The 13,912-nt window shown below is 39.0% G+C and overlaps 1 protein-coding gene across 1 annotated transcript in view; it reads right to left on the reverse strand.

Annotated features, from left to right (window-relative positions):
- LOC135553214 (small G protein signaling modulator 2-like) overlaps positions 1-13,912 on the reverse strand; it is a 295,429-nt gene that overhangs the window by 258,017 nt on the left and 23,500 nt on the right. The window lies entirely within an intron of this gene.

Here is a 13,912-nt window from a genome sequence, read left to right on the forward strand (position 1 = left end):
CATCATTACCGTCGTCATCATCATTACCATCGTCATCATCATTACCGCCGTCATCATCATTACCGTCGTCATCATCATTACCGTCGTCATCATCATCATTACCACCGTCATCATCATCATTACCACCGTCATCATCATCATTACCACCGTCATCATCATCATTACCATCGTCATCATTACCATCGTCATCACCATTATCATTACCACCATCATCACCATTACCACTGTCATTACCATTACCACTGTCATCACCATTACTACCGTCATCATCATGACCATTGTCATCATCATCACCATTATCATTACCATCGTTGTCACCATTACCACCGTCATCATCATCACCATTACTGTCGTCATCATCATCACCATTACCGTTGTCATCACCATTACCACCGTCAACCACCATTACCACCGTCATCATCATTACTATCGTCATCATTACCATCGCCATCACCATGATCATTACCATCATCATCACCATTACCACTGTCATCGTCATTACCATTACCACCACCAACATCATTACCATTACCATTGTCATCACCATTACCACTGTCATCATCATTACTACCGTCATCATCATTATCATCATCATCATCATTATCATCATCACCATTACCACTGTCATCGTCATTACCATTGTCATCATCATTACCATTACCATCGCCATTATCATTACCACCGTCATCATCATTACTACCGTCATCATCATTAACATCGTCATCATCATTGTCATTACTATTGTCATTACTATTACCATCGTCGTCATCATTGCCATCATCTTCTCCATTACCACCATCATCATCATTACCATCGTCATCATTATTACCATCGTCATCATCATTCCCATTACCATCATCATTTCCAAAAATCAAAAAAATCGATCTGTGCCTTGACACAATCCTGTCTCGGAGCTCAACAGACAATTCCTTCGACCTCATGTGTTGGTTTTAGCTCTGACATGCACTGTCAACCATAGGACCTTATAAAGACAAGTGTGTTCATTTCCAAATCATGACCAATCAATTGAATTTACCACAGGTGAATTCCAATCAAGTTGTAGAAAACAATCTCAAGGATGATCATTGGAAACAAAACATTTATTGAATCCGTTTTAGATTAAAGCTGTAACGTAACAAAATGTGGAAAAAGTGTTTGTTTTTTAAAATAACTATATACAGTATAGTAGAGGTGACGGTGTTGGAAATGTATTTGACTGCTGCTTCCATCCTGTAGGTAGCATAGTGTGCTCTTTTCAGTTGATGGGTCCCGGTCTCCGAGGGGACTTGGGTTCCGGGTGGGCAGGGATGGTCTGCCGGTCACTGGGACGACAAACCAACTTGGGATGGGGGGAGGTTTTAGTGGGTAACGGAGAACAATTGGAGGTTTACTCTGTACAGCTATATGGACACTTTTTAAGGATAAGTTTAGCAAACATATATTATGATGAATAGAATTGTAACTTGTCTCATTATGGTAAGTGGTGAAATAAGTATAGCCAGTTCTAATTGTAATGGCTTAGCAGATAATAAGAAAAGACGATCAGTATTTACCTGGCTAAAAGAGAAGGAATATAATATCTATTGTTTACAGGAAACTCAGTCAACAATTTTAGATGAAGTTGAGTGGAAAAGGGACTGGGGGGGGGGGTGAAAAATACTTCTCCTATGTTCAAAGAAACTCAAATGGGGTGATGATATTGATTAACAATCATTTTGATCCGAATGTGCAAACTATCCAAACAGATCTGCAAGGTAGATGGATTCTTTTAAAATATGTTATTGAGCCATAAACAGATTTGGCTCATTAATCTATACGGTCCAAATAATGATGATTCACGCTTCTTTAAAAATATATATAATAATCGATCAAGCCTACAAGCAATAAAATACTATTATTATGGTGGGAGATTATAATACGGTTTTAAATACCTCTATGGACCGTAAAAGGAAATCGCACTACAAACTAAAACTATCATGCACTTAAAGGAAATCACACTACAAACTAAAACCATCATGCATTTAAAGGAAATCACACTACAAACTAAAACCATCATATTAAAGGAAATCACACTACAAACTAAAACCATCATGCACTTAAAGGAAATCACACTACAAACTAAAACCATCATGCACTTAAAGGAAATCACACTACAAACTAAAACCATCATGCACTTAAAGGAAATCACACTACAAACTAAAACCATCATGCACTTAAAGGAAATCACACTACAAACTAAAACCATCATGCACTTAAAGGAAATCACACTACAAACTAAAACCATCATGCACTTAAAGGAAATCACACTACAAACTAAAACCATCATGCACTTAAAGGAAATCACACTACAAACTAAAACCATCATGCACTTAAAGAAATCACACTACAAACTAAAACCATCATGCACTTAAAGGAAATCACACTACAAACTAAAACCATCATGCACTTAAAGGAAATCACACTACAAACTAAAACCATCATGCACTTAAAGGAAATCACACTACAAACTAAAACCATCATGCACTTAAAGGAAATCACACTTAAAACCATATGCACTTAAAGAAATCACTACAAACTAAAACCATCATGCACTTAAAGGAAATCACACTACAAACTAAAACCATCATGCATTAAAGGAAATCACACTACAAACTAAAACCATCATGCACTTAAAGGAAATCACACTACAAACTAAAACCATCATGCACTTAAAGGAAATCACACTACAAACTAAAACCATCATGCACTTAAAGGAAATCACACTACAAACTAAAACCATCATGCACTTAAAGGAAATCACACTACAAACTAAAACCATCATGCACTTAAAGGAAATCACACTACAAACTAAAACCATCATGCACTTAAAGGAAATCACACTACAAACTAAAACCATCATGCACTTAAAGGAAATCACACTACAAACTAAAACCATCATGCACTTAAAGGAAATCCTACAAACTAAAACCATCATGCACTTAAAGGAAATCACACTACAAACTAAAACCATCATGCACTTAAAGGAAATCACACTACAAACTAAAACCATCATGCACTTAAAGGAAATCACACTACAAACTAAAACCATCATGCACTTAAAGGAAATCAGGAATATCATGGATATGTGGAGATTTAATATCCTGACCTAGTGAGATATACATGGAGGGTTAATATCCTGACCTAGTGAGATATACATGGAGGGTTAATATCCTGACCTAGTGAGATATACATGGAGGGTTAATATCCTGACCTAGTGAGATATACATGGAGGGTTAATATCCTGACCTAGTGAGATATACATGGAGGGTTAATATCCTGACCTAGTGAGATATACATGGAGGAGGTTTAATATCCTGACCTAGTGAGATATACATGGAGGGTTAATATCCTGACCTAGTGAGATATACATGGAGGAGGTTTAATATCCTGACCTAGTGAGATATACATGGAGGGTTAATATCCTGACCTAGTGAGATATACATGGAGGAGGTTTAATATCCTGACCTAGTGAGATATACCCTGACCTAGTGAGATATACATGGAGGAGGTTTAATATCCTGACCTAGTGAGATATACATGGAGGGTTAATACCCTGACCTAGTGAGATATACATGGAGGAGGTTTAATACCCTGACCTAGTGAGATATACATGGAGGTTTAATACACCTGTGAGATATACATGGAGGTTTAATACCCTGACCTAGTGAGATATACATGGAGGAGGTTTAATACCCTGACCTAGTGAGACATACATGGAGGTTTAATACCCTGACCTAGTGAGATATACATGGAGGAGGTTTAATACCCTGACCTAGTGAGATATACATGGAGGAGGTTTAATATCCTGACCTAGTGAGATATACATGGAGGAGGTTTAATACCCTGACCTAGTGAGATATACATGGAGGAGGTTTAATACCCTGACCTAGTGAGATATACATGGTGGAGGTTTAATACCCTGACCTAGTGAGATATACATGGAGGAGGTTTAATACCCTGACCTAGTGAGATATACATGGAGGAGGTTTAATACCCTGACCTAGTGAGATATACATGGAGGAGGTTTAATACCCTGACCTAGTGAGATATACATGGAGGAGGTTTAATACCCTGACCTAGTGAGATATACATGGAGGAGGTTTAATACCCTGACCTAGTGAGATATACATGGAGGAGGTTTAATACCCTGACCTAGTGAGATATACATGGAGGTTTAATACCCTGACCTAGTGAGATATACATGGAGGAGGTTTAATACCCTGACCTAGTGAGATATACATGGAGGAGGTTTAATACCCTGACCTAGTGAGATATACATGGAGGAGGTTTAATACCCTGACCTAGTGAGATATACATGGCGGAGGTTTAATACCCTGACCTAGTGAGATATACATGGAGGAGGTTTAATACCCTGACCTAGTGAGATATACATGGAGGAGGTTTAATACCCTGACCTAGTGAGATATACATGGAGGAGGTTTAATATCCTGACCTAGTGAGATATACATGGAGGAGGTTTAATATCCTGACCTAGTGAGATATACATGGAGGAGGTTTAATACCCTGACCTAGTGAGATATACATGGAGGTTTAATACCCTGACCTAGTGAGATATACATGGAGGTTTAATACCCTGACCTAGTGAGATATACATGGAGGAGGTTTAATACCCTGACCTAGTGAGATATACATGGAGGTTTAATACCCTGACCTAGTGAGATATACATGGAGGTTTAATACCCTGACCTAGTGAGATATACATGGAGGTTTAATACCCTGACCTAGTGAGATATACATGGAGGTTTAATACCCTGACCTAGTGAGATATACATGGAGGTTTAATACCCTGACCTAGTGAGATATACATGGAGGAGGTTTAATACCCTGACCTAGTGAGATATAAAGGAGGTTTACCCTGACCTAGTGAGATATACATGGAGGAGGCCCTTAAGATATACCCTGACCTAGTGAGATATACATGGAGGAGGTTTAATACCCTGACCTAGTGAGATATACATGGAGGTTTAATACCCTGACCTAGTGAGATATACATGGAGGAGGTTTAATACCCTGACCTAGTGAGATATACATGGAGGAGGTTTAATACCCTGACCTAGTGAGATATACATGGTGGAGGTTTAATACCCTGACCTAGTGAGATATACATGGAGGTTTAATATCCTGACCTAGTGAGATATACATGGAGGAGGTTTAATACCCTGACCTAGTGAGATATACATGGAGGTTTAATACCCTGACCTAGTGAGATATACATGGAGGTTTAATATCCTGACCTAGTGAGACATACATGGAGGAGGTTTAATACCCCTAGTGAGATATACATGGAGGTTTAATATCCTGACCTAGTGAGATATACATGGAGGAGGCTTAATACCCTGACCTAGTGAGATATACATGGAGGTTTAATACCCTGACCTAGTGAGATATACATGGAGGAATATCCTGACCTAGTGAGACATTAAATACCCTGACCTAGTGAGATATACATGGAGGAGGTTTAATACCCTGACCTAGTGAGATATACATGGAGGTTTAATACCCTGACCTAGTGAGATATACATGGAGGAGGTTTAATATCCTGACCTAGTGAGACATACATGGTGGAGGCTTAAATACCCTGACCTAGTGAGATATACATGGAGGTTTAATATCCTGACCTAGTGAGATATACATGGAGGAGGTTTAATACCCTGACCTAGTGAGATATACATGGAGGAGGTTTAATACCCTGACCTAGTGAGATATACATAGGTTTAATACACCTGTGAGATGGAGGAGGTTTAATACTTAAATACCCTGACCTAGTGAGATATACATGAGGAGGTTTAATATACCTAGTGAGATATACATGGTGGAGGCTTAATACCCTGACCTAGTGAGATATACATGGTGGAGGCTTAAATACCCTGACCTAGTGAGATATACATACACCTGTGAGATATACATGGAGGAGGTTTAATACCCTGACCTAGTGAGATATACATGGTGGAGGCTTAATACCCTGACCTAGTGAGATATACATGGTGGAGGCTTAATACCCTGACCTAGTGAGATATACATGGAGGAGGCTTAATACCCTGACCTAGTGAGATATACATGGAGGAGGTTTAATACCCTGACCTAGTGAGATATACATGGTGGAGGCTTAATACCCTGACCTAGTGAGATATACATGGTGGAGGCTTAATACCCTGACCTAGTGAGATATACATGGTGGAGGCTTAAATACCCTGACCTAGTGAGATATACATGGTGGAGGCTTAAATACCCTGACCTAGTGAGATATACATGGTGGAGGCTTAATACCCTGACCTAGTGAGATATACATGGAGGAGGCTTAATACCCTACCCATGACCTAGTGAGATATACATGGTGGAGGCTTAATACCCTGACCTAGTGAGATATACATGGTGGAGGCTTAATACCCTGACCTAGTGAGATATACATGGTGGAGGCTTAATACCCTGACCTAGTGAGATATACATGGAGGAGGTTTAATACCCTGACCTAGTGAGATATACATGGAGGAGGTTTAATACCCTGACCTAGTGAGATATACATGGAGGAGGTTTAATACCCTGACCTAGTGAGATATACATGGAGGAGGTTTAATACCCTGACCTAAGATATACCCTGACCTAGTGAGATATACATGGTGGAGGTTTAAATACCCTGACCTAGTGAGATATACATGGAGGAGGCTTAAATACCCTGACCTAGTGAGATATACATGGTGGAGGTTTAATACCCTTAGTGAGATATACATGGAGGTTTAATATCCTGACCTAGTGAGATATACATGGTGGAGGCTTAAGATATACATGGAGGAGGTTTAATACCTGACCTAGTGAGATATACATGGAGGAGGCCTTAAGATATACCCTGACCTAGTGAGATATACATGGAGGAGGTTTAATACCCTGACCTAGTGAGATATACATGGAGGTTTAATACCCTGACCTAGTGAGATATACATGGTGGAGGCTTAATACCCTGACCTAGTGAGATATACATGGAGGAGGTTTAAATACCCTGACCTAGTGAGATATACATGGTGGAGGCTTAATACCCTGACCTAGTGAGACATACATGGTGGAGGCTTAAATACCCTGACCTAGTGAGACATACATGGTGGAGGCTTAAATACCCTGACCTAGTGAGATATACATGGAGGTTTAATACCCTGACCTAGTGAGATATACATGGTGGAGGCTTAATACCCTGACCTAGTGAGATATACATGGAGGAGGTTTAAATACCCTGACCTAGTGAGATATACATGGTGGAGGTTTAATACCCTGACCTAGTGAGATATACATGGAGGTTTAAATACCCTGACCTAGTGAGATATACATACATGTGAGATATACATGGTGGAGGCTTAAATACCCTGACCTAGTGAGATATACATGGTGGAGGCTTAAATACCCTGACCTAGTGAGATATACATGGTGGAGGCTTAAATACCCTGACCTAGTGAGATATACATGGTGGAGGCTTAAATACCCTGACCTAGTGAGACATACATGGTGGAGGCTTAAATACCCTGACCTAGTGAGATATACATGGAGGTTTAATACCCTTTAACATACATGGTGGAGGCTGACCTAGTGAGATATACATGGTGGAGGCTTAAATACCCTGACCTAGTGAGACATACATGGTGGAGGCTTAAATACCCTGACCTAGTGAGATATACATGGTGGAGGCTTAAATACCCTGACCTAGTGAGACATACATGGTGGAGGCTTAAATACCCTGACCTAGTGAGATATACATGGTGGAGGCTTAAATACCCTGACCTAGTGAGATATACATGGTGGAGGCTTAAATACCCTGACCTAGTGAGACATACATGGTGGAGGCTTAAATACCCTGACCTAGTGAGATATACATGGTGGAGGCTTAAATACCCTGACCTAGTGAGACATACATGGTGGAGGCTTAAATACCCTGACCTAGTGAGATATACATGGTGGAGGCTTAAATACCCTGACCTAGTGAGACATACATGGTGGAGGCTTAAATACCCTGACCTAGTGAGATATACATGGTGGAGGCTTAAATACCCTGACCTAGTGAGATATACATGGTGGAGGTTTAATACCCTGACCTAGTGAGACATACATGGTGGAGGCTTAATACCCTGACCTAGTGAGATATACATGGAGGAGGTTTAATACACCTAGTGAGATATACATGGAGGTTTAATATCCTTAAGATATACATGGAGGTTTAATATCCTGACCTAGTGAGATATACATGGAGGTTTAATACCCTGACCTAGTGAGATATACATGGAGGAGGTTTAATACCCTGACCTAGTGAGATATACATGGAGGAGGTTTAATACCCTGACCTAGTGAGATATACATGGAGGAGGTTTAATACCCTGACCTAGTGAGATATACATGGAGGAGGTTTAATACCCTGACCTAGTGAGATATACATGGAGGTTTAATATCCTGACCTAGTGAGATATACATGGAGGTTTAATATCCTGACCTAGTGAGATATACATAAATATCCTGACCTAGTGAGATATACATGGAGGTTTAATATCCTGACCTAGTGAGATATACATGGAGGAGGTTTAATACCCTGACCTAGTGAGATATATATGGAGGAGGTTTAATACCCTGACCTAGTGAGATATACATGGAGGAGGGTTAATAATAGTGCGATATATATGGAGGAGGTTTAATACCCTGACCTAGTGAGATATACATGGCGGAGGTTTAATACCCTGACCTAGTGAGATATATATGGAGGAGGTTTAATACCCTGACCTAGTGAGATATACATGGAGGAGGGTTAATATCCTGACCTAGTGAGATATACATGGAGGAGGTTTAATACCCTGACCTAGTGAGATATACATGGCGGAGGTTTAATACCCTGACCTAGTGAGATATATATGGAGGAGGTTTAATACCCTGACCTAGTGAGATATACATGGAGGAGGGTTAATACCCTGACCTAGTGCGATATATATGGAGGAGGTTTAATACCCTGACCTAGTGAGATATACATGGCGGAGGTTTAATACCCTGACCTAGTGAGATATACATGGAGGAGGTTTAATACCCTGACCTAGTGAGATATACATGGTGGAGGTTTAATATCCTGACCTAGTGAGATATACATGGAGGAGGGTTAATACCCTGACCTAGTGCGATATATATGGAGGAGGTTTAATACCCTGACCTAGTGAGATATACATGGCGGAGGTTTAATACCCTGACCTAGTGAGATATATATGGAGGAGGTTTAATACCCTGACCTAGTGAGATATACATGGAGGAGGGTTAATACCCTGACCTAGTGCGATATATATGGAGGAGGTTTAATACCCTGACCTAGTGAGATATACATGGCGGAGGTTTAATACCCTGACCTAGTGAGATATACATGGAGGAGGTTTAATACCCTGACCTAGTGAGATATACATGGTGGAGGTTTAATATCCTGACCTAGTGAGATATACATGGAGGAGGTTTAATACCCTGACCTAGTGAGATATACATGGAGGAGGTTTAATACCCTGACCTAGTGAGATATACATGGAGGAGGTTTAATACCTGACCTAGTGAGATATACATGGAGGAGGTTTAATATCCTGATAGTGAGATATACATGGAGGAGGTTTAATATCCTGACCTAGTGAGATATACATGGAGGAGGTTTAATACCCTGACCTAGACATACATGAGATATACCCTGACCTAGTGAGATATACATGGAGGAGGTTTAATACCCTGACCTAGTGAGACATACATGGAGGAGGTTTAATACCCTGACCTAGTGAGACATACATGGCGGAGGCTTAATCAGGCGAGTCGTCTTGACTACTTCCTTATGTCATTCTCGCTGGCATCAAAAGTATTTTTTTTTTAAAGTGTTGATAGGGGACAGAATGCGGTTGGACCGTCACATAATTGGCATGTACACTACTCTTACAGAATTATATTGGAAATTGAATCAAAACCTATTGGATGACAACTTGTTTTTAAACAAGACTAATTAATAAGACTTTTTCCGACATAACATAGGTAAAGCAGATCCCCTTATCGTGTGGGACACTTTTAAATGTGCCTTTAGAGGCCATGCAATTCAGAATTCATTTATAAAACAAAAGCGAATTAGGTCAAAAGAGTCCATCTTAAAAAAAGGAAATTGAAGGACTAACAGAACAGACAGGTGGCAATAAAAACTACCATAGAGGCACAGAATAAGTTAGAGGAAAAACAAAATGAAATGGAGGAACTTATTCAAGAAAGATCCAGTGTAATATAGTATAAAAAATAAAGAGATCTGTTTGGAATATCAGGTAAAAATGCCCACAAATAGTTTAAAAAAAATCATCTTCAACATGGAAATGCTACCAAAAATACAAATGATGGAGTCACCAAACTATATTTTGAAAGAGGAAGTACTTTAAGAATATGTTTTAGTTTCAGTCTCCTCCATCTAAACTAACTGAAGTTAATTGTCAGGAATTTTTTCTTTGAATAATGTAAAATGAACAGCTGCACAGAAAGACTCATGTGAAAGTTACAAATTTACAGAGGAGGAACTTCTTGATGCAATTAAAGCCTTTAACTCTGGGTAAACTCCTGGGCTGTTTGGCATACCATTTGAGGTATATCAAACATTTTCTGATGTACTCAGAGGACTGTTATTAGCATGTTTTAACCACTCCTATGTAAATGGTAGATAATGAGACACTCAACAAGAAGGTCTGATTTACTATTACTGATACAGGACCCAGGTAGTAAATATTTATTCTTTTTACCTTTATTTTACTAGGCAAGTCAGTTAAGAACAAATTCTTATTTTCAATGATGGCCTAGGACCAGTGGGTTAACTGCCTGTTCAGGGGCAGAACGACAGATTTGTACCTTGTCAGCTCGGTGATTCGAACTTGCAACCTTTCAGTTACTAGTCCAACGCTCTAACCACTAGGCTACCCTGCCGCCCCATATAAAGAGCCAGTCCAATTAAAAAATTGGAGGCCCATTACACTTCAGTGTTGTGATGCAAAAATTCAAGCAAAATGCATAGCGCATACAATTCAAAAGGTATTGTCGGATATCAGACAGGTTTTTAACATGGACGATACATTGGAGGTAATATAAGACAAGTACTGGAACCAATAGAACACTATGACACATCTGGGAAACCAGGCCTGGTTTGTTTTCATAGCCAACTTTGAAAAGGCTTTTGATAAAGTATGACTGGAATTTATATATACCGTAAACGTCACGCCCTGGCCATAAAGAGGCTTTTATTCTCTATTTTGGCTAGGCCAGGGTGTGACTAGGGTGGGCATTCTAGGAAATAATGGACACTTCACAGAAAGTATTAAACTGTCAAGAGGAGAGAAACAAGGATGTCCACTATCGGCATATCTATTTATTATGTCCATCGAAATGTTGTTAAAATCAGATCCAACAATATCATCAGGGGCTAGAAATCCTTAAAAACAAAGGCGTCACACTGATGATTCGTGGAGGATCTATATAATTGATCTAACCTCTATGGATTACAACCAAATTATAATAAGTGTACAAGATTATATATTGGATCTCTAAAAAATACAACTTTTACATTACCGTGTAGTTCACCAATAAAATGGTCTGACAGTGAAGTGGACATACTAGGTCTTCATATCCAAAAATAAAGAAATGATCTCACTACAATACATTTTTATAGAAAGTTATTATTTTTTCTAAGGTCTTGCAAACATGGAATAGGAAAATACCTGTCTATTTGCAAAAAATCACCCTGAAAATCACCCCGAAAATTAACCCTTTAGTCATATCCCAGTGTCCCTATTTGCTTATGGCCATGCCTACACCTAACTTGTTTTGTAATTATATGAGACAAACAATATTACATTTTATTTAAAATGGCCAGACAAAATTAAAAATATTATGGTTAAACTCAAATAAACTAATTTATTTAAAAAATATATATATATTTTTGGAAACAATATTTGAAAACGATATAATCTTTGTAAATTCTATCATAAATAGGACACATAGGACACATGCAGCTAACAAAATGTATGAAAAAGTCTGCTTAATCCAGAATTGCAAAATTGCAGCATTTCTGCAAAAATGGAAGAGGCAAGTTGAAGGGGGAGAAGGTAAGGAACTTGCCTGTCGGCCCTGCATTATAGAACAAAACTGGTTAAAGAAAATTATGATAAATAAAAAACGATACCAGTTTCATATCAGGACCAAAAAAATGACAGCTCCGCCATACAGGTTGCAAAATAGTTGGGAAGATTGATTATATTTAAATTATTGTACAAAATTCTTGTAATCAATAGAATGTTATATACAGTTGAAGTCGGAAGTTTACATACACTTAAGTTGGAGTCATTAAAACTAATTTTTCAACCTCTCCACAAATTTCTTGTTAACAAACTATAGTTTTGGCAAGTCGGTTAGGACATCGACTTTGTGCATGACAAGGTAATTTTTCCAACAATTGTTTACAGACAGATTATTTCACCTATAATTCACTGTAACACAATTCCAATGGTTTGGAGGTTAACATACACGAAGTTGACTGTGCCTTTAAACAACTTGGACAATTCCAGAAAATGATGTCATGTCTTTAGAAGCTTCTGATAGGCTAATTGACATAATTGGAGGTAATTGGAGGTGTACCTGTGGATGTATTTCAAGGCCTACCTTCAAACTCAGTGCCTCTTTGCTTGACATCATGGGGAAATCAAAAGAAATCAGTCAAGACCTCAGAATTTGTTTTGTAGACCTCCACAAGTCTGGTTCATCCTTGGGAGCAATTTCAAAACGCCTGAAGGTACCACGTTCATCTGTACAAACAATAGTATGCAAGCATAAACATCATGGGACCAGGAAGGAGACGGGTTCTGTCTCCTAGAAATGAAGGTACTTTGGTGAAAAAAGTGCCAATCAATCCCAGAACAACAGTAAAGGACCTTGTATACATTCTGGAGGAAACAGGTACAAAAGTATCTATATCCACAGTAAAACGAGTCCTATATTGACATAACCTGAAATGCCGCTCAGGAAGGAAGAAGCCACTGTTCCAAAACCACCATAAAAAAAACAGACTACGGTTTGCAACTGCACATGGGGACAAAGATCACACTTTTTGGAGAAATGTCCCAGGTCTGATGAAACAAAAATATAACTGTTTGGCCGTAATGACCATCGTTATGTTTGGAGGAAAAAGGAATGAGGCTTGCAAGCCGAAGAACACCATCCCAACCGTGAAGCATGGGGGTGGCAGCAGCATGTTGTGGGGGTGGCAGCAGCATGTTGTGGGGGTGCTTTGCTGCAGGAGGGACTGGTGCACTTCACAAAATAGATGGCATCATGAGGGAGAAAAATTATGCGGATATATTGAAGCAACATCTCAAGACATCAGTCAGGAAGTTAAAGCTTGGTCGCAAATGGGTCTTCCAAATGGACAATGACCCCAAACATACTTCCAAAGATGTGGCAATATGGCTTAAGGACAACAATGTCAAGAAAAACGGAGTTCAAATGTATTTGGTTAAGGTGTATGTAAACTTCCAACTTCAACTGTATATTGGGGATTCAGCAAATAGCACTGCTGTGTGATTAAAAATGTGAGAGAAAAAAAGTATCTTTAATTTACAATCTGTAGAAACTATGAGAATAAAAAGGTTCAGAAGTTTTGTGAAACATCCGAGCACAGTTGACAAATATATGGCAAGTAGAAACTGGTTGGTGTTCACATTTCCAAAAAAACTTCAAAGTGTTTCCTTTCAAATGGTATCATTAATATGTCATGTCCTTGCTTCAGGACCTGAGCTACAGGGCAGTTAGATTTGGATATTGTCATTTTAGGCCTTAAATTGGTGAAAAA

This window comes from Oncorhynchus masou, chromosome 13 (assembly GCF_036934945.1).
Source record: "Oncorhynchus masou masou isolate Uvic2021 chromosome 13, UVic_Omas_1.1, whole genome shotgun sequence".
In the NCBI taxonomy this organism is placed as follows: domain Eukaryota; kingdom Metazoa; phylum Chordata; class Actinopteri; order Salmoniformes; family Salmonidae; genus Oncorhynchus; species Oncorhynchus masou.